Raw genomic sequence first — 21,173 nt, 5'->3', positions numbered from 1 at the left:
AGTGCATCTGCAGGACCAGGGACCAATTGGGCATTTTGCCAATAGAGCACGTGTGGGGCTGAATCAGAGATATCGTTCATCTGGTCTGAGGGATCCAGGGGGCCTTGGTTTTGAAATCAGAATGAAAAGACTTAGGATCTGCTACATTCATAACCTGGGCTGGGATTATGGTTTGGTTTGAGGCACAGGATGCGCAACAGCTGTGTGGTTGCCTTCGTGCACCCGTGCCACAACGATGAGAGGACAAGGAAGAGTGGTCCAAGTCCACAAAGTTAGAAGAGGAAGCATTACCTACAGCCTTATCTCCCTAAAGCGGATGCTACATTTTGGATGGCACCAGCACGGTACGGCACCGAGGACACCAAGGTAGGTCTGCGGGATCATTCCAGCAGGCCCTGATATGTGACATCCATAGATATGCTTCCACTGGTGTTTCTGTAGACAGAGAAGCTCTGAGAAGAACTGCTTTCATTGGCACATTCCCGTGGAACTACAAAGCACAAGCGCACTCTCAGTTTGCTGTTTTGGAAACACTCCAAAATGACATAGAGCAGAATGCAGAGCTGAGAAACTTTAAAAGCTTCATTTCCACAAGAGGAAGTGTCCTGCGCACTTTCAGAATTGTGAGATAAGCATTATCAAAATGAAGTTATGCAAATCGAAATAGTATTGGTTTTTCATCAAAACTAATGCAACAACAGCAATTGGAGATATACCAGACTACACACACAGGAACACGATATGGCATCAATGTCTAGGAGAAATTGTCCGCACAGAAATCCCATGGAATTGCGTAGAGCCAAAAGTCTAAAATTTTCACTTAACAAAGCCCTAGAAATCCACATTACATACCTGATATTACCTGAGCAGTAGAGGTGATGAAGTACAGTAAAAGAAACAGGAAGTACCATTTTCAGTTCCAAAGATATTGAAGGCCCAAAAGATAAGCTTTCAAACAACTAGACTGCAAAACGCTATCCAGACCATGTGTTGAAAACGGAGGTCAGGAAATCACTGAAAAACAACAGTGTCTCAGAATCACATAAGGCAGAATACCGGAAAAGGGGAAGAGAATGTCTAAAGACGAGACAAAAAATATCAGGAAACTCAATGGATGTGATAATATCAGGGCTAAAATTTAGTCGTAAGCAGACTAGATAATGCAGAGGGACGCGTGAATGGCTGTGAAGGCATGGGATCAGAAAAACCTCGGTAAGAAGCAGACATAGGAAAGCAAGTGCAAAGCAATGTAAACATTGCTGTTGAACCCTGGGTTAAGACAGGGCATGAAAGACTAGAATTCATAAGGGTCCCAGATGGAAAAGCAAGAGATAAGGAAACAAAAAATGTCTGAAAATTTATCTGTAGAAAAATCAGACTGAAACTTCCTGAAAGCCAAGAAAGAATCATGTATGCGAATTCAGGAATTACACAGCATCCAAAGGAGGTGGAATCCCAATAGACCTACCAGCAGCTGTATGATTCAAATCAGCAAAGCTCACGAATATCACAGTGATTTAAAATGCACCTGGAGGAAACAACATAGTCACAAGGGAACCTCAAGAGGGGATTCAGCTGATATCTCGGCAGCAATATTGCAGGAGAGGGAGGAGTGCCAGGACACAGACCATATCCTGAATGGCCAAATGCTGCCACCTAGGGGAGCCTATGCCACATGACCGCCAGTCCTAATAACGGCAGAGCTAGAAATTTCCACAAACCGGCAAATCTTAAAAGAATTCAGCAGTTCAAAACTTATCCTACAAGAATGGTTGAGAAATCTACCCTGAATAGAAAAGCAGCAAGATGAAATGGAAAGAAGAAACCATTATTGGAATTGCAAGAAGAGCAGGAGTGGCAAAGAAGAAACAAGAAGAAGGCAAGGAGGACATCAAAACCCTAAAGATGGGAGAGGGAAGCAAGAAATCATAGGTGATTGGAAGCACTCTCTTAAGTGAATCAGCTTATTTGACTCTCTGTTTCAAGCTTAAGGAGAGATGCATGGCCTGTCGTGTTTGCAATACAAGCGAGAAGCAGACCAACAAAGAATCAAACCAACAAGCAAACACCAAAATGGTACGGTTGGCTGATATTTACCAAGGGAACCATGATTATTCAAAAGAAAATACTTAAGGTGATGTCAAGGATCATTCAGCATGCATCGACCCATTATCGCGGCTTGCATGTACTCAGCACACTTGTATTCGGAGGCGTGCATTCATATTCGTAAATTTTGATTCATAAGAACATATCGTGACCTAACCCTAATGCCGATTTGGAATCAAATGGATTCCTAGTCCGTGATGTAGACTTGTATGTCTTCCAACAGGATGAAGGAATGCCATATTCTAGGCTACGTAGAGAAGAATTGTAAGAAGCCTATAACAAAGGCAAGTAGCTCTGCCAAAGTGTACTAAGAGCAAAAGAGACTGACAGCAAAGTGCACATTGGGGTTGGTTTCATTTCTTGGAATTTCAGCCCCCATGAAACCAATGGATCCATGTCCTGAGAGTGCGGGTGTTTCAGCAGAAATCAGGCGACGCATATGTGTTCCGGGTGTACGGATATTATAGGAACATAAGTCTCCTTTAGTGGGTCTCTGTGTACTGTGAACTGTTAGAAAGTTTAAAGACGTGTGAAACCATCAACTGAAAAGGGACACACTTCCCTCCATTGGTACTGTGCATAGAGATCTGAACAAAAGGAAAGAGGGAAGAAGAAAGGCCCATGGGACGCTAGTGGGTAGAATCACATTTACCTTAGGAACTTCTCGTCGGATGCAGCCCCTCCCCCAACACTGACAAGATGCAGCAGCCATTGGGGATGGCAGTTAGCGGTTGGATTCCAGGTGGAATGTTGGTGTGTACCGCGAGGCTTGTTGTGGCTGTTGGATCCTAGGTAACCGGGCAGAGTTCTGTGGGTGGATCAGTGTGATGGAGGGGCTGCCGCCCTCTGTGGAGCTTGGCTTAGGTGTTTGGTCCGGGAAGCTGTGTAAGTTCGAGATACTGCTGCTGCCCAAAGACCTGAGGTCACAGGTCAGTTTCCAGAACCTGAAAGGGCAGACAGTGGAAGATCTGCCTGTCATCAGCTTACTGGTGAGGCTCCGAGGTACTTTCAGACTTGCCCAGTCCTGGTGAAGTCAACTTTAGGGGAGACACGAAGAGAAGCTGGCCGAAAAGCTGGCTGAACGGATTGAGGAGAGATGCGAACACATGGATGAGAGATGTTCTGCTACAATGGAGAATACTGGCGTGGAGACAGCTGTAGAGGATACCAGGCTCAAAAGACATTCATGAGACATATTGAACCTCGCTGATACTGGCAGAAACATACGGAGTGCCAACGTGGACTTGAGGAAGTTCCTCAATTCTCTTCTCCAAGAACGGGTCCAAGGTCCCTGACGTGTGCAAGAGAAGAGATGGCAGAGATGATCAAAACGCTCCTGTTCTTGGAAGAGGTCATGAGAATCCACACTTCCCAAGGGGCCTTCCCAAGCCATTCAGACCAGAATTCACCAAGCCCAGGTAAGCCTTTTCCCAGGTTTGGGCCTAGCTAGCAAGCACTTGCCTTCCCTCCCCTCCACACAGGCATCCATTTTGAAGGATCAGTAGCTGAGCTGCAATGAAGCCATTACGAGTAAAACAAGCCCCTCCTAGAATCAGAGTTCCTCCAGCTTCACACTCTGTGAACAACAGTGAACTCCTTAAAGGTCCAATAAACTTGGCTGAAATAGATAGGAATTGAATACTTAGCTCACACCTAGAAACGATGGCCTTCCGCTAGATTCAGCAAATGTTGTGTTTATGTCTTCCCTGGGGTGAAGGGAGTGTGGTAAGAGAGGGGAATCTGACTGAACTTGAATCTGTATTAGGCCTCAATTTTTCAAGACAGTATAGGTAAATAGTACAAGTCAGAAAGAGAACTGTACTGTAAAAGTCGCCAATGATATAAAAGACACAGCTTATGTGGATCGTCTTTCACTTGAGTCAAGCCCCCGTGGGCACTATATCATGCGGGTGCAGACTTGGTTGCGTTAAATGGCTTTACCCAACATGATCGGATGATTAAGCGTTCTCATCACTGATAGAAGAACACCTGGTTCTCCATAGACTAGCATAATTGCAGCAGGGTTCTCCTAGCTAGAATGCCTCTAGGTGCTTTTGGATTCAAACCTACATGTATATATTTGGTTTCTTTCCTCTTGTATTTTCCTAGAGAGGGATGTTACCCCTTGAAATGCCAATATTGGCCAGTAGGTGTCATTGGGAGTAAAGGGCACCAATGCACAAGTGTATCCAAGTTTGGGGGTTATTTCAAGTTTCCAATAGTTATTTCATGGTTCCTGTTGGTTTCGGAGGCTTCAACCGTAAAGAGCCGACATGAACCCTTTAACAGTTTGGACTGCCAATTTGCATTCTATCTGTCTAGGTTTTCCGTCGAGCTGACAAAATGTTACCAAAATTGACAAGTCTGGCTTCTAGGTCGATTGAGTGTGTTTCAAAAAATAACTTCATTTCCGTATAACTCCCAAAACATGTAAATGAATTCTTTTAAACTTCTTAAAGACTGCAAATGAGATATCAACACAATGTCAAAACAGGTGTATTCGGACCATCCCTCCCACCACGGCTGTATAGAAACAAAGAGCTAAGCAAATATCACATTTCTGTGAAATGTATCTGGATAGCGTTGATTCATCGATGCCCAGTTGGCAGAGAAGAAGTGCAACCTGCACTCACTCGCTCCCATGAACAGAGCAATGGAAACATCCACTCACCCAGCCCTTGTCACAGGACACTTGCCGAAGAGAGGTCTGTTACTTCCAAAGACAGGATGAGGCCTCAGGACACCTGGAAGCAGGAGAAGGCAAAGCAGGAAATGGAATCCAGTGAGGGTCTGACCCCTGGTCATGGAGCAACAAGGGTGAAACTCTGTTTAACTTGGACGCACACTCTCAAGCGGACAGGAGACATGGGATAGAATGTGATGTGCTGAGATTTACAAGAGTGCACAGCAGATGCTTGGCTGACAGAACTCAAAGAAACCAGCGCAAAATATCCCCAGAGTTGATTCGGAGTCCAAGATCCCAGCTGCCACATTTGAGGTAGCAGAGGCAACGTTCTGTGAGGGATAGGGCTACGAATGATGGCACACGCTGAGTCTCAGGGATCTGGAGTGCATTGTGGGATGTGGTGGGTCGAATCAAGAGAGCAAACCAAAATGTGTACCAATGATAAAGCATCAAAACTGGTCACGTGGTTGAGATTACCAATATGTCCCATGGCCACACCCAGTGCATCTGCAGGACCAGGGACCAATTGGGCATTTTGCCAATAGAGCACGTGTGGGGCTGAATCAGAGATATCGTTCATCTGGTCTGAGGGATCCAGGGGGCCTTGGTTTTGAAATCAGAATGAAAAGACTTAGGATCTGCTACATTCATAACCTGGGCTGGGATTATGGTTTGGTTTGAGGCACAGGATGCGCAACAGCTGTGTGGTTGCCTTCGTGCACCCGTGCCACAAGGATGAGAGGACAAGGAAGAGTGGTCCAAGTCCACAGCGTTAGAAGAGGAAGCATTACCTACAGCCTTATCTCCCTAAAGCGGATGCTACACTTTGGATGGCACCAGCACGGTACGGCACCGAGGACACCAAGGTAGGTCTGCGGGATCATTCCAGCAGGCCCTGATATGTGACATCCATAGATATGCTTCCACTGGTGTTTCTGTAGACAGAGAAGCTCTGAGAAGAACTGCTTTCATTGGCACATTCCCGTGGAACTACAAAGCACTAGCGCACTCTCAGTTTGCTGTTTTGGAAACACTCCAAAATGACATAGAGCAGAATGCAGAGCTGAGAACCTTTAAAAGCTTCATTTCCACAAGAGGAAGTGTCCTGCACACTTTAAGAATTGTGAGATAAGCATTATCAAAATGAAGTTATGCAAATCGAAATAGTATTGGTTTTTCATCAAAACTAATGCAACAACAGCAATTGGAGATATACCAGACTACACACACAGGAACACGATATGGCATCAATGTCTAGGAGAAATTGTCCGCACAGAAATCCCATGGAATTGCGTAGAGCCAAAAGTCTAAAATTTTCACTTAACAAAGTCCTAGAAGTCCACATTACATACCTGATATTACCTGAGCAGTAGAGGTGAAGAAGTACAGTAAAAGAAACAGGAAGTACCATTTTCAGTTCCAAAGATATTGAAGGCCCAAAAGATAAGCTTTCAAACAACTAGACTGCAAAACGCTATCCAGACCATGTGTTGAAAATGGAGGTCAGGAAATCACTGAAAAACAACAGTGTCTCAGAATCACATAAGGCAGAATACCGGAAAAGGGGAAGAGAAAGTCTAAAGACGAGCCAAAAAATATCAGGAAACTCAATGGATGTGATAATATCAGGGCTAAAATTTAGTCGTAAGCAGACTAGATAATGCAGAGGGACGCGTGAATGACTGTGAAGACATGGGATCAGAAAAACCTCGGTCAGAAGCAGACATAGGAAAGCAAGTGCAAAGCAATGTAAACATTGCTGTTGAACCCTGGGTTAAGACAGGGCATGAAAGACTAGAATTCATAAGGGTCCCAGATGGAAAAGCAAGAGATAAGGAAACAAAAAATGTCTGAAAATTTATCTGTAGAAAAATCAGACTGAAACTTCCTGAAAGCCAAGAAAGAATCATATATGCGAATTCAGGAATTACACAGCATCCAAAGGAGGTGGAATCCCAATAGACCTACCAGCAGCTGTATGATTCAAATCAACAAAGCTCACGAATATCACAGTGATTTAAAATGCACCTGGAGGAAACAACATAGTCACAAGGGAACCTCAAGAGGGGATTCAGCTGATATCTCGGCAGCAATATTGCAGGAGAGGGAGGAGTGCCAGGACACAGACCATATCCTGAATGGCCAAATGCTGCCAACTAGGGGAGCCTATGCCACATGACCGCCAGTCCTAATAACGGCAGAGCTAGAAAATTCCACAAACCGGCAAATCTTAAAAGAATTCAGCAGTTCAAAACTTATCCTACAAGAATGGTTGAGAAATCTACCCTGAATAGAAAAGCAGCAAGATGAAATGGAAAGAAGAAACCATTATTGGAAATGCAAGAAGAGCAGGAGTGGCAAAGAAGAAACAAGAAGAAGGCAAGGAGGACATCAAAACCCTAAAGATGGGAGAGGGAAGCAGGAAATCATAGGTGATTGGAAGCACTCTCTTAAGTGAATCAGCTTATTTGACTCTCTGTTTCAAGCTTAAGGAGAGATGCATGGCCTGTCGTGTTTGCAATACAAGCGAGAAGCAGACCAACAAAGAATCAAACCAACAAGCAAACACCAAAATGGTACGGTTGGCTGATATTTACCAAGGGAACCATGATTATTCAAAAGAAAATACTTAAGGTGATGTCAAGGATCATTCAGCATGCATCGACCCATTATCGCGGCTTGCATGTACTCAGCACACTTGTATTCGGAGGCGTGCATTCATATTCGTAAATTTTGATTCATAAGAACATATCGTGACCTAACCCTAATGCCGATTTGGAATCAAATGGATTCCTAGTCCGTGATGTAGACTTGTATGTCTTCCAACAGGATGAAGGAATGCCATATTCTAGGCTACGTAGAGAAGAATTGTAAGAAGCCTATAACAAAGGCAAGTAGCTCTGCCAAAGTGTACTAAGAGCAAAAGAGACTGACAGCAAAGTGCACATTGGGGTTGGTTTCATTTCTTGGAATTTCAGCCCCCATGAAACCAATGGATCCATGTCCTGAGAGTGCGGGTGTTTTAGCAGAAATCAGGCGATGCATATGTATTCCGGATGTACGGATATTATAGGAACATAAGTCTCCTTTAGTGGGTCTCTTTGTACTGTGAACTGTTAGAAAGTTTAAAGACGTGTGAAAACATCAACTGAAAAGGGACACACTTCCATCCATTGGTACTGTGCATAGAGATCTGAACAAAAGGAAAGAGGGAAGAAGAAAGGCCCATGGGACGCTAGTGGGTAGAATCACATTTACCTTAGGAACTTCTTGTCGGATGCAGCCCCTCCCCCAACACTGACAAGATGCAGCAGCCATTGGGGATGGCAGTTAGCGGTTGGATTCCAGGTGGAATGTTGGTGTGTACCGCGAGGCTTGTTGTGGCTGTTGGATCCTAGGTAACCGGGCAGAGTTCTGTGGGTGGATCAGTGTGATGGAGGGGCTGCCGCCCTCTGTGGAGCTTGGCTTAGGTGTTTGGTCCGGGAAGCTGTGTAAGTTCGAGATACTGCTGCTGCCCAAAGACCTGAGGTCACAGGTCAGTTTCCAGAACCTGAAAGGGCAGACAGTGGAAGATCTGCCTGTCATCAGCTTACTGGTGAGGCTCCGAGGTACTTTCAGACTTGCCCAGTCCTGGTGAAGTCAACTTTAGGGGAGACACGAAGAGAAGCTGGCCGAAAAGCTGGCTGAACGGATTGAGGAGAGATGCGAACACATGGATGAGAGATGTTCTGCTACAATGGAGAATACTGGCGTGGAGACAGCTGTAGAGGATACCAGGCTCAAAAGACATTCATGAGACATATTGAACCTCGCTGATACTGGCAGAAACATACGGAGTGCCAACGTGGACTTGAGGAAGTTCCTCAATTCTCTTCTCCAAGAACGGGTCCAAGGTCCCTGACGTCTGCAAGAGAAGAGATGGCAGAGATGATCAAAACGCTCCTGTTCTTGGAAGAGGTCATGGGAATCCACACTTCCCAAGGGGCCTTCCCAAACCATTCAGACCAGAATTCACCAAGCCCAGGTAAGCCTTTTCCCAGGTTTGGGCCTAGCTAGCAAGCACTTGCCTTCCCTCCCCTCCACACAGGCATCCATTTTGAAGGATCAGTAGCTGAGCTGCAATGAAGCCATTACGAGTAAAACAAGCCCCTCCTAGAATCAGAGTTCCTCCAGCTTCACACTCTGTGAACAACAGTGAACTCCTTAAAGGTCCAATAAACTTGGCTGAAATAGATAGGAATTGAATACTTAGCTCACACCTAGAAACGATGGCCTTCCGCTAGATTCAGCAAATGTTGTGTTTATGTCTTCCCTGGGGTGAAGGGAGTGTGGTAAGAGAGGGGAATCTGACTGAACTTGAATCTGTATTAGGCCTCAATTTTTCAAGACAGTACAGGTAAATAGTACAAGTCAGAAAGAGAACTGTACTGTAAAAGTCGCCAATGATATAAAAGACACAGCTTATGTGGATCGTCTTTCACTTGAGTCAAGCCCCCGTGGGCACTATATCATGCGGGTGCAGACTTGGTTGCGTTAAATGGCTTTACCCAACATGATCGGATGATTAAGCGTTCTCATCACTGATAGAAGAACACCTGGTTCTCCATAGACTAGCATAATTGCAGCAGGGTTCTCCTAGCTAGAATGCCTCTAGGTGCTTTTGGATTCAAACCTACATGTATATATTTGGTTTCTTTCCTCTTGTATTTTCCTAGAGAGGGATGTTACCCCTTGAAATGCCAATATTGGCCAGTAGGTGTCATTGGGAGTAAAGGGCACCAATGCACAAGTGTATCCAAGTTTGGGGGTTATTTCAAGTTTCCAATAGTTATTTCATGGTTCCTGTTGGTTTCGGAGGCTTCAACCGTAAAGAGCCGACATGAACCCTTTAACAGTTTGGACTGCCAATTTGCATTCTATCTGTCTAGGTTTTCCGTCGAGCTGACAAAATGTTACCAAAATTGACAAGTCTGGCTTCTAGGTCGATTGAGTGTGTTTCAAAAAATAACTTCATTTTCGTATAACTCCCAAAACATGTAAATGAATTCTTTTAAACTTCTTAAAGACTGCAAATGAGATATCAACACAATGTCAAAACAGGTGTATTCGGACCATCCCTCCCACCACGGCTGTATAGAAACAAAGAGCTAAGCAAATATCACATTTCTGTGAAATGTATCTGGATAGTGTTGATTCATCGATGCCCAGTTGGCAGAGAAGAAGTGCAACCTGCACTCACTCGCTCCCATGAACAGAGCAATGGAAACATCCACTCACCCAGCCCTTGGCACAGGACACGTGCTGAAGAGAGGTCAGTTACTTCCAAAGACAGGATGAGGCCTCAGGACACCTGGAAGCAGGAGAAGGCAAAGCAGGAAATGGAATCAAGTGAGGGTCTGACCCCTGGTGATGGAGCAACAGGGGTGAAACTCTGTTTAACTTGGACGCACACTCTCAAGCGGACAGGAGACATGGGATAGAAGGTGATGTGCTGAGATTTACAAGAGTGCACAGCAGATGCTTGGCTGACAGAACTCAAAGAAACCAGCGCAAAATATCCCCACAGTTGATTCGGAGTCCAAGATCCCAGCTGCCACATTTGAGGTAGCAGAGGCAACGTTCTGTGAGGGATAGGGCTACGAATGATGGCACACGCTGAGTCTCAGGGATCTGGAGTGCATTGTGGGATGTGGTGGGTCGAATCAAGAGAGCAAACCAAAATGTGCACCAATGATAAAGCATCAAAACTGGTCACGTGGTTGAGATTACCAATATGTCCCATGGCCACACCCAGTGCATCTGCAGGACCAGGGACCAATTGGGCATTTTGCCAATAGAGCACGTGTGGGGCTGAATCAGAGATATCGTTCATCTGGTCTGAGGGATCCAGGGGGCCTTGGTTTTGAAATCAGAATGAAAAGACTTAGGATCTGCTACATTCATAACCTGGGCTGGGATTATGGTTTGGTTTGAGGCACAGGATGCGCAACAGCTGTGTGGTTGCCTTCGTGCACCCGTGCCACAAGGATGAGAGGACAAGGAAGAGTGGTCCAAGTCCACAGCGTTAGAAGAGGAAGCATTACCTACAGCCTTATCTCCCTAAAGCGGATGCTACACTTTGGATGGCACCAGCACGGTACGGCACCGAGGACACCAAGGTAGGTCTGCGGGATCATTCCAGCAGGCCCTGATATGTGACATCCATAGATATGCTTCCACTGGTGTTTCTGTAGACAGAGAAGCTCTGAGAAGAACTGCTTTCATTGGCACATTCCCGTGGAACTACAAAGCACAAGCGCACTCTCAGTTTGCTGTTTTGGAAACACTCCAAAATGACATAGAGCAGAATGCAGAGCTGAGAACCTTTAAAAGCTTCATTTCCACAAGAGGAAGTGTCCTGCGCACTTTCAGAATTGTGAGATAAGCATTATCAAAATGAAGTTATGCAAATCGAAATAGTATTGGTTTTTCATCAAAACTAATGCAACAACAGCAATTGGAGATATACCAGACAACACACACAGGAACACGATATGGCATCAATGTCTAGGAGAAATTGTCCGCACAGAAATCCCATGGAATTGCGTAGAGCCAAAAGTCTAAAATTTTCACTTAACAAAGCCCTAGAAGTCCACATTACATACCTGATATTACCTGAGCAGTAGAGGTGAAGAAGTACAGTAAAAGAAACAGGAAGTACCATTTTCAGTTCCAAAGATATTGAAGGCCCAAAAGATAAGCTTTCAAACAACTAGACTGCAAAACGCTATCCAGACCATGTGTTGAAAATGGAGGTCAGGAAATCACTGAAAAACAACAGTGTCTCAGAATCACATAAGGCAGAATACCGGAAAAGGGGAAGAGAAAGTCTAAAGACGAGCCAAAAAATATCAGGAAACTCAATGGATGTGATAATATCAGGGCTAAAATTTAGTCGTAAGCAGACTAGATAATGCAGAGGGACGCGTGAATGACTGTGAAGACATGGGATCAGAAAAACCTCGGTCAGAAGCAGACATAGGAAAGCAAGTGCAAAGCAATGTAAACATTGCTGTTGAACCCTGGGTTAAGACAGGGCATGAAAGACTAGAATTCATAAGGGTCCCAGATGGAAAAGCAAGAGATAAGGAAACAAAAAATGTCTGAAAATTTATCTGTAGAAAAATCAGACTGAAACTTCCTGAAAGCCAAGAAAGAATCATGTATGCGAATTCAGGAATTACACAGCATCCAAAGGAGGTGGAATCCCAATAGACCTACCAGCAGCTGTATGATTCAAATCAACAAAGCTCACGAATATCACAGTGATTTAAAATGCACCTGGAGGAAACAACATAGTCACAAGGGAACCTCAAGAGGGGATTCAGCTGATATCTCGGCAGCAATATTGCAGGAGAGGGAGGAGTGCCAGGACACAGACCATATCCTGAATGGCCAAATGCTGCCAACTAGGGGAGCCTATGCCACATGACCGCCAGTCCTAATAACGGCAGAGCTAGAAAATTCCACAAACCGGCAAATCTTAAAAGAATTCAGCAGTTCAAAACTTATCCTACAAGAATGGTTGAGAAATCTACCCTGAATAGAAAAGCAGCAAGATGAAATGGAAAGAAGAAACCATTATTGGAAATGCAAGAAGAGCAGGAGTGGCAAAGAAGAAACAAGAAGAAGGCAAGGAGGACATCAAAACCCTAAAGATGGGAGAGGGAAGCAGGAAATCATAGGTGATTGGAAGCACTCTCTTAAGTGAATCAGCTTATTTGACTCTCTGTTTCAAGCTTAAGGAGAGATGCATGGCCTGTCGTGTTTGCAATACAAGCGAGAAGCAGACCAACAAAGAATCAAACCAACAAGCAAACACCAAAATGGTACGGTTGGCTGATATTTACCAAGGGAACCATGATTATTCAAAAGAAAATACTTAAGGTGATGTCAAGGATCATTCAGCATGCATCGACCCATTATCGCGGCTTGCATGTACTCAGCACACTTGTATTCGGAGGCGTGCATTCATATTCATAAATTTTGATTCATAAGAACATATCGTGACCTAACCCTAATGCCGATTTGGAATCAAATGGATTCCTAGTCCGTGATGTAGACTTGTATGTCTTCCAACAGGATGAAGGAATGCCATATTCTAGGCTACGTAGAGAAGAATTGTAAGAAGCCTATAACAAAGGCAAGTAGCTCTGCCAAAGTGTACTAAGAGCAAAAGAGACTGACAGCAAAGTGCACATTGGGGTTGGTTTCATTTCTTGGAATTTCAGCCCCCATGAAACCAATGGATCCATGTCCTGAGAGTGCGGGTGTTTCAGCAGAAATCTGGCGATGCATATGTATTCCGGATGTACGGATATTATAGGAACATAAGTCTCCTTTAGTGGGTCTCTTTGTACTGTGAACTGTTAGAAAGTTTAAAGACGTGTGAAAACATCAACTGAAAAGGGACACACTTCCCTCCATTGGTACTGTGCATAGAGATCTGAACAAAAGGAAAGAGGGAAGAAGAAAGGCCCATGGGACGCTAGTGGGTAGAATCACATTTACCTTAGGAACTTCTTGTCGGATGCAGCCCCTCCCCCAACACTGACAAGATGCAGCAGCCATTGGGGATGGCAGTTAGCGGTTGGATTCCAGGTGGAATGTTGGTGTGTACCGCGAGGCTTGTTGTGGCTGTTGGATCCTAGGTAACCGGGCAGAGTTCTGTGGGTGGATCAGTGTGATGGAGGGGCTGCCGCCCTCTGTGGAGCTTGGCTTAGGTGTTTGGTCCGGGAAGCTGTGTAAGTTCGAGATACTGCTGCTGCCCAAAGACCTGAGGTCACAGGTCAGTTTCCAGAACCTGAAAGGGCAGACATTGGAAGATCTGCCTGTCATCAGCTTACTGGTGAGGCTCCGAGGTACTTTCAGACTTGCCCAGTCCTGGTGAAGTCAACTTTAGGGGAGACACGAAGAGAAGCTGGCCGAAAAGCTGGCTGAACGGATTGAGGAGAGATGCGAACACATGGATGAGAGATGTTCTGCTACAATGGAGAATACTGGCGTGGAGACAGCTGTAGAGGATACCAGGCTCAAAAGACATTCATGAGACATATTGAACCTCGCTGATACTGGCAGAAACATACGGAGTGCCAACGTGGACTTGAGGAAGTTCCTCAATTCTCTTCTCCAAGAACGGGTCCAAGGTCCCTGACGTCTGCAAGAGAAGAGATGGCAGAGATGATCAAAACGCTCCTGTTCTTGGAAGAGGTCATGGGAATCCACACTTCCCAAGGGGCCTTCCCAAGCCATTCAGACCAGAATTCACCAAGCCCAGGTAAGCCTTTTCCCAGGTTTGGGCCTAGCTAGCAAGCACTTGCCTTCCCTCCCCTCCACACAGGCATCCATTTTGAAGGATCAGTAGCTGAGCTGCAATGAAGCCATTACGAGTAAAACAAGCCCCTCCTAGAATCAGAGTTCCTCCAGCTTCACACTCTGTGAACAACAGTGAACTCCTTAAAGGTCCAATAAACTTGGCTGAAATAGATAGGAATTGAATACTTAGCTCACACCTAGAAACGATGGCCTTCCGCTAGATTCAGCAAATGTTGTGTTTATGTCTTCCCTGGGGTGAAGGGAGTGTGGTAAGAGAGGGGAATCTGACTGAACTTGAATCTGTATTAGGCCTCAATTTTTCAAGACAGTACAGGTAAATAGTACAAGTCAGAAAGAGAACTGTACTGTAAAAGTCGCCAATGATATAAAAGACACAGCTTATGTGGATCGTCTTTCACTTGAGTCAAGCCCCCGTGGGCACTATATCATGCGGGTGCAGACTTGGTTGCGTTAAATGGCTTTACCCAACATGATCGGATGATTAAGCGTTCTCATCACTGATAGAAGAACACCTGGTTCTCCATAGACTAGCATAATTGCAGCAGGGTTCTCCTAGCTAGAATGCCTCTAGGTGCTTTTGGATTCAAACCTACATGTATATATTTGGTTTCTTTCCTCTTGTATTTTCCTAGAGAGGGATGTTACCCCTTGAAATGCCAATATTGGCCAGTAGGTGTCATTGGGAGTAAAGGGCACCAATGCACAAGTGTATCCAAGTTTGGGGGTTATTTCAAGTTTCCAATAGTTATTTCATGGTTCCTGTTGGTTTCGGAGGCTTCAACCGTAAAGAGCCGACATGAACCCTTTAACAGTTTGGACTGCCAATTTGCATTCTATCTGTCTAGGTTTTCCGTCGAGCTGACAAAATGTTACCAAAATTGACAAGTCTGGCTTCTAGGTCGATTGAGTGTGTTTCAAAATATAACTTCATTTTCGTATAACTCCCAAAACATGTAAATGAATTCTTTTAAACTTCTTAAAGACTGCAAATGAGATATCAACACAATGTCAAAACAGGTGTATTCGGACCATCCCTCCCACCACGGCTGTATAGAAACAAAGAGCTAAGCAAATATCACATTTCTGTGAAATGTATCTGGATAGTGTTGATTCATCGATGCCCAGTTGGCAGAGAAGAAGTGCAACCTGCACTCACTCGCTCCCATGAACAGAGCAATGGAAACATCCACTCACCCAGCCCTTGGCACAGGACACGTGCTGAAGAGAGGTCAGTTACTTCCAAAGACAGGATGAGGCCTCAGGACACCTGGAAGCAGGAGAAGGCAAAGCAGGAAATGGAATCAAGTGAGGGTCTGACCCCTGGTGATGGAGCAACAGGGGTGAAACTCTGTTTAACTTGGACGCACACTCTCAAGCGGACAGGAGACATGGGATAGAAGGTGATGTGCTGAGATTTACAAGAGTGCACAGCAGATGCTTGGCTGACAGAACTCAAAGAAACCAGCGCAAAATATCCCCACAGTTGATTCGGAGTCCAAGATCCCAGCTGCCACATTTGAGGTAGCAGAGGCAACGTTCTGTGAGGGATAGGGCTACGAATGATGGCACACGCTGAGTCTCAGGGATCTGGAGTGCATTGTGGGATGTGGTGGGTCGAATCAAGAGAGCAAACCAAAATGTGTACCAATGATAAAGCATCAAAACTGGTCACGTGGTTGAGATTACCAATATGTCCCATGGCCACACCCAGTGCATCTGCAGGACCAGGGACCAATTGGGCATTTTGCCAATAGAGCACGTGTGGGGCTGAATCAGAGATATCGTTCATCTGGTCTGAGGGATCCAGGGGGCCTTGGTTTTGAAATCAGAATGAAAAGCCTTAGGATCTGCTACATTCATAACCTGGGCTGGGATTATGGTTTGGTTTGAGGCACAGGATGCGCAACAGCTGTGTGGTTGCCTTCGTGCACCCGTGCCACAAGGATGAGAGGACAAGGAAGAGTGGTCCAAGTCCACAGCGTTAGAAGAGGAAGCATTACCTACAGCCTTATCTCCCTAAAGCGGATGCTACACTTTGGATGGCACCAGCACGGTACGGCACCGAGGACACCAAGGTAGGTCTGCGGGATCATTCCAGCAGGCCCTGATATGTGACATCCATAGATATGCTTCCACTGGTGTTTCTGTAGACAGAGAAGCTCTGAGAAGAACTGCTTTCATTGGCACATTCCCGTGGAACTACAAAGCACAAGCACACTCTCAGTTTGCTGTTTTGGAAACACTCCAAAATGACATAGAGCAGAATGCAGAGCTGAGAACCTTTAAAAGCTTCATTTCCACAAGAGGAAGTGTCCTGCGCACTTTCAGAATTGTGAGATAAGCATTATCAAAATGAAGTTATGCAAATCGAAATAGTATTGGTTTTTCATCAAAACTAATGCAACAACAGCAATTGGAGATATACCAGACAACACACACAGGAACACGATATGGCATCAATGTCTAGGAGAAATTGTCCGCACAGAAATCCCATGGAATTGCGTAGAGCCAAAAGTCTAAAATTTTCACTTAACAAAGCCCTAGAAGTCCACATTACATACCTGATATTACCTGAGCAGTAGAGGTGAAGAAGTACAGTAAAAGAAACAGGAAGTACCATTTTCAGTTCCAAAGATATTGAAGGCCCAAAAGATAAGCTTTCAAACAACTAGACTGCAAAACGCTATCCAGACCATGTGTTGAAAATGGAGGTCAGGAAATCACTGAAAAACAACAGTGTCTCAGAATCACATAAGGCAGAATACCGGAAAAGGGGAAGAGAAAGTCTAAAGACGAGCCAAAAAATATCAGGAAACTCAATGGATGTGATAATATCAGGGCTAAAATTTAGTCGTAAGCAGACTAGATAATGCAGAGGGACGCGTGAATGACTGTGAAGACATGGGATCAGAAAAACCTCGGTCAGAAGCAGACATAGGAAAGCAAGTGCAAAGCAATGTAAACATTGCTGTTGAACCCTGGGTTAAGACAGGGCATGAAAGACTAGAATTCATAAGGGTCCCAGATGGAAAAGCAAGAGATAAGGAAACAAAAAATGTCTGAAAATTTATCTGTAGAAAAATCAGACTGAAACTTCCTGAAAGCCAAGAAAGAATCATGTATGCGAATTCAGGAATTACACAGCATCCAAAGGAGGTGGAATCCCAATAGACCTACCAGCAGCTGTATGATTCAAATCAACAAAGCTCACGAATATCACAGTGATTTAAAATGCACCTGGAGGAAACAACATAGTCACAAGGGAACCTCAAGAGGGGATTCAGCTGATATCTCGGCAGCAATATTGCAGGAGAGGGAGGAGTGCCAGGACACAGACCATATCCTGAATGGCCAAATGCTGCCACCTAGGGGAGCCTATGCCACATGACCGCCAGTCCTAATAACGGCAGAGCTAGAAAATTCCACAAACCGGCAAATCTTAAAAGAATTCAGCAGTTCAAAACTTATCCTACAAGAATGGTTGAGAAATCTACCCTGAATAGAAAAGCAGCAAGATGAAATGGAAAGAAGAAACCATTATTGGAAATGCAAGAAGAGCAGGAGTGGCAAAGAAGAAACAAGAAGAAGGCAAGGAGGACATCAAAACCCTAAAGATGGGAGAGGGAAGCAGGAAATCATAGGTGATTGGAAGCACTCTCTTAAGTGAATCAGCTTATTTGACTCTCTGTTTCAAGCTTAAGGAGAGATGCATGGCCTGTCGTGTTTGCAATACAAGCGAGAAGCAGACCAACAAAGAATCAAACCAACAAGCAAACACCAAAATGGTACGGTTGGCTGATATTTACCAAGGGAACCATGATTATTCAAAAGAAAATACTTAAGGTGATGTCAAGGATCATTCAGCATGCATCGACCCATTATCGCGGCTTGCATGTACTCAGCACACTTGTATTCGGAGGCGTGCATTCATATTCGTAAATTTTGATTCATAAGAACATATCGTGACCTAACCCTAATGCCGATTTGGAATCAAATGGATTCCTAGTCCGTGATGTAGACTTGTATGTCTTCCAACAGGATGAAGGAATGCCATATTCTAGGCTACGTAGAGAAGAATTGTAAGAAGCCTATAACAAAGGCAAGTAGCTCTGCCAAAGTGTACTAAGAGCAAAAGAGACTGACAGCAAAGTGCACATTGGGGTTGGTTTCATTTCTTGGAATTTCAGCCCCCATGAAACCAATGGATCCATGTCCTGAGAGTGCGGGTGTTTTAGCAGAAATCAGGCGACGCATATGTATTCCGGGTGTACGGATATTATAGGAACATAAGTCTCCTTTAGTGGGTCTCTGTGTACTGTGAACTGTTAGAAAGTTTAAAGACGTGTGAAACCATCAACTGAAAAGGGACACACTTCCCTCCATTGGTACTGTGCATAGAGATCTGAACAAAAGGAAAGAGGGAAGAAGAAAGGCCCATGGGACGCTAGTGGGTAGAATCACATTTACCTTAGGAACTTCTCGTCGGATGCAGCCCCTCCCCCAACACTGACAAGAGGCAGCAGCCATTGGGGATGGCAGTTTGCGGTTGGATTCCAGGTGGAATGTTGGTGTGTACCGCGAGGCTTGTTGTGGCTGTTGGATCCTAGGTAACCGGGCAGAGTTCTGTGGGTGGATCAGTGTGATGGAGGGGCTGCCGCCCTCTGTGGAGCTTGGCTTAGGTGTTTGGTCCGGGAAGCTGTGTAAGTTCGAGATACTGCTGCTGCCCAAAGACCTGAGGTCACAGGTCAGTTTCCAGAACCTGAAAGGGCAGACAGTGGAAGATCTGCCTGTCATCAGCTTACTGGTGAGGCTCCGAGGTACTTTCAGACTTGCCCAGTCCTGGTGAAGTCAACTTTAGGGGAGACACGAAGAGAAGCTGGCCGAAAAGCTGGCTGAACGGATTGAGGAGAGATGCGAACACATGGATGAGAGATGTTCTGCTACAATGGAGAATACTGGCGTGGAGACAGCTGTAGAGGATACCAGGCTCAAAAGACATTCATGAGACATATTGAACCTCGCTGATACTGGCAGAAACATACGGAGTGCCAACGTGGACTTGAGGAAGTTCCTCAATTCTCTTCTCCAAGAACGGGTCCAAGGTCCCTGACGTCTGCAAGAGAAGAGATGGCAGAGATGATCAAAACGCTCCTGTTCTTGGAAGAGGTCATGGGAATCCACACTTCCCAAGGGGCCTTCCCAAGCCATTCAGACCAGAATTCACCAAGCCCAGGTAAGCCTTTTCCCAGGTTTGGGCCTAGCTAGCAAGCACTTGCCTTCCCTCCCCTCCACACAGGCATCCATTTTGAAGGATCAGTAGCTGAGCTGCAATGAAGCCATTACGAGTAAAACAAGCCCCTCCTAGAATCAGAGTTCCTCCAGCTTCACACTCTGTGAACAACAGTGAACTCCTTAAAGGTCCAATAAACTTGGCTGAAATAGATAGGAATTGAATACTTAGCTCACACCTAGAAACGATGGCCTTCCGCTAGATTCAGCAAATGTTGTGTTTATGTCTTCCCTGGGGTGAAGGGAGTGTGGTAAGAGAGGGGAATCTGACTGAACTTGAATCTGTATTAGGCCTCAATTTTTCAAGACAGTATAGGTAAATAGTACAAGTCAGAAAGAGAACTGTACTGTAAAAGTCGCCAATGATATAAAAGACACAGCTTATGTGGATCGTCTTTCACTTGAGTCAAGCCCCCGTGGGCACTATATCATGCGGGTGCAGACTTGGTTGCGTTAAATGGCTTTACCCAACATGATCGGATGATTAAGCGTTCTCATCACTGATAGAAGAACACCTGGTTCTCCATAGACTAGCATAATTGCAGCAGGGTTCTCCTAGCTAGAATGCCTCTAGGTGCTTTTGGATTCAAACCTACATGTATATATTTGGTTTCTTTCCTCTTGTATTTTCCTAGAGAGGGATGTTACCCCTTGAAATGCCAATATTGGCCAGTAGGTGTCATTGGGAGTAAAGGGCACCAATGCACAAGTGTATCCAAGTTTGGGGGTTATTTCAAGTTTCCAATAGTTATTTCATGGTTCCTGTTGGTTTCGGAGGCTTCAACCGTAAAGAGCCGACATGAACCCTTTAACAGTTTGGACTGCCAATTTGCATTCTATCTGTCTAGGTTTTCCGTCGAGCTGACAAAATGTTACCAAAATTGACAAGTCTGGCTTCTAGGTCGATTGAGTGTGTTTCAAAAAATAACTTCATTTCCGTATAACTCCCAAAACATGTAAATGAATTCTTTTAAACTTCTTAAAGACTGCAAATGAGATATCAACACAATGTCAAAACAGGTGTATTCGGACCATCCCTCCCACCACGGCTGTATAGAAACAAAGAGCTAAGCAAATATCACATTTCTGTGAAATGTATCTGGATAGTGTTGATTCATCGATGCCCAGTTGGCAGAGAAGAAGTGCAACCTGCACTCACTCGCTCCCATGAACAGAGCAATGGAAACATCCACTCACCCAGCCCTTGGCACAGGACACTTGCCGAAGAGAGGTCAGTTACTTCCAAAGACAGGATGAGGCCTCAGGACACCTGGAAGCAGGAGAAGGCAAAGCAGGAAATGGAATCCAGTGAGGGTCTGACCCCTGGTGATGGAGCAACAAGGGTGAAACTCTGTTTAACTTGGACGCACACTCTCAAGCGGACAGGAGACATGGGATAGAAGGTGATGTGCTGAGATTTACAAGAGTGCACAGCAGATGCTTGGCTGACAGAACTCAAAGAAACCAGCGCAAAATATCCCCACAGTTGATTCGGAGTCCAAGATCCCAGCTGCCACATTTGAGGTAGCAGAGGCAACGTTCTGTGAGGGATAGGGCTACGAATGATGGCACACGCTGAGTCTCAGGGATCTGGAGTGCATTGTGGGATGTGGTGGGTCGAAGCCAGAGAGCAAACCAAAATGTGTACCAATGATAAAGCATCAAAACTGGTCACGTGGTTGAGATTACCAATATGTCCCATGGCCACACCCAGTGC

The 21,173-nt window shown here is 45.1% G+C and overlaps 1 long non-coding RNA gene across 1 annotated transcript in view; it reads right to left on the bottom strand.

Annotated features, from left to right (window-relative positions):
• The window catches only part of LOC140695286 (uncharacterized), a 41,927-nt gene that overhangs the window by 12,625 nt on the left and 8,129 nt on the right, over positions 1 to 21,173 (bottom strand). Inside the window, exon 2 of the long non-coding RNA XR_012070977.1 lies at positions 20,654 to 20,726. This is a non-coding gene — a long non-coding RNA (uncharacterized lncRNA). The remainder of the gene's footprint in view (positions 1 to 20,653; positions 20,727 to 21,173) is intronic.

Source organism: Vicugna pacos, unplaced genomic scaffold (genome assembly GCF_048564905.1).
Source record: "Vicugna pacos unplaced genomic scaffold, VicPac4 scaffold_193, whole genome shotgun sequence".
Classification (NCBI taxonomy): domain Eukaryota; kingdom Metazoa; phylum Chordata; class Mammalia; order Artiodactyla; family Camelidae; genus Vicugna; species Vicugna pacos.
Note: the sequence above shows the minus strand (reverse complement) of the source record. Positions and strands in the feature narration are given on the sequence as shown.